The 1,373-nt window shown below is 39.9% G+C and overlaps 1 pseudogene; it reads left to right on the plus strand.

Moving 5' to 3' along the window:
- Positions 1-485: 485 nt before the first annotated feature.
- On the plus strand, positions 486-843 carry LOC111668250 (gamma-crystallin M1 pseudogene; annotated as a pseudogene).
- Positions 844-1,373: the final 530 nt, after the last annotated feature.

Consider the following 1,373-nt stretch of genomic DNA (forward strand, 5'->3'; position numbering starts at 1 on the left):
GCTGAGATGATTTTGTGGTTATGAAAGGCCGGATGTTGAGACTGTAATATGGAGAAGTTGTGTTTGATAATGCGGTGTAGGTCGGTGATTTGATGAGAAAAAGTGGAGACAAAGGGTATCAGGTGTGGTGATGAAGGAGAGTTGTGGTGTGTTGGTGGGGTGTGTCTATGGGGTGAGCTTGGGCCGTTACTGTCCTTGGGATTGGGGTTAGGGTAGGGAAGAGGATGCAAATGAAAATGACAGTGATGATGATGATAATGATGATGATGTCAATGATGATGATGACGATGACAGTGATGATGATGATGATGACGATGACAGTGATGATGATGATGATGATGATGATAGTGTGTCTGCATGTAAACAGCTTCACTTCGTGTCCACATATTTTTGACCATGTAGTATGTTAGGTACAAATAACGAGTGATTTCCTGTGGTCCTGAGTTCTACCTAAACTCACTACCAGTGAACACTGACTAATGATTGTATATTGATTACTGATGTGTTCCAGTACCGTGGCTCATACAGAATGAGGATCTATGAGAGGGAGAACTTTGGAGGCCAGATGTCCGAGCTGATGGACGACTGTGACAATGTCATGGATCGTTACCGCATGTCCAACTGCATGTCTTGCCACGTGATCGACGGACACTGGCTGATGTATGAGCAGCCCCACTACAGAGGCAGGATGATGTACATGAGGCCTGGAGAGTACAGGAGCTTCATGAACATGGGCATGGGCAACATGAAGTTCATGAGCATGAAGCGCATCATGGACTCTCACTATTAGAGTCACCATGGAAACACTGAAAAATATAAATAAAGTTTCATATAAGTGAATAAGGATTTCTGTCTGATCTATTGATTAAGATACTGAACTGTGTGACTTCGTTGTTTTGGCTGTCAAACATCAAACTTGATTTGATTGTCTCAGGAAAAGAAAACAGTTAAGATTTAGATTACAGGCTACAAATTTCAGAGTAGATTATTGGTGTGACTAAAAAACTTCCTGGGTATTTAGAAACAGCCAGAGTTGGGACATAACCTCCTGTCTCTCTTGTGTAACTCAATGTTATTCATCATTTGATATTTATTTCTTGCTTCTTTCTGTGAAAATGAAGTGTATTCAGCTATAGTACAGTAGCTTCCGTGAAAAAGTGTAAACCTTAATGATTTTAACAAAGTTAACATTTACTTTGTGAGCACAGTGAAAGACCACACACCTCCAATGAAATTAAACTACAACCACAGAAAATATCTTTCATGACTTAATGTACAATGACTTTTACATGGCTTTTTATGCCTTACTATGCTATAACTCTTTATTTAAGATAAACACAAGAAGCTTGTGCTACAGAAAATGGACCAGACTC

Source organism: Seriola lalandi, unplaced genomic scaffold (genome assembly GCF_002814215.2).
Source record: "Seriola lalandi dorsalis isolate HSWRI2012SDOR001 ecotype SW California unplaced genomic scaffold, Sedor1 jcf7180002054722, whole genome shotgun sequence".
NCBI lineage: Eukaryota > Metazoa > Chordata > Actinopteri > Carangiformes > Carangidae > Seriola > Seriola lalandi.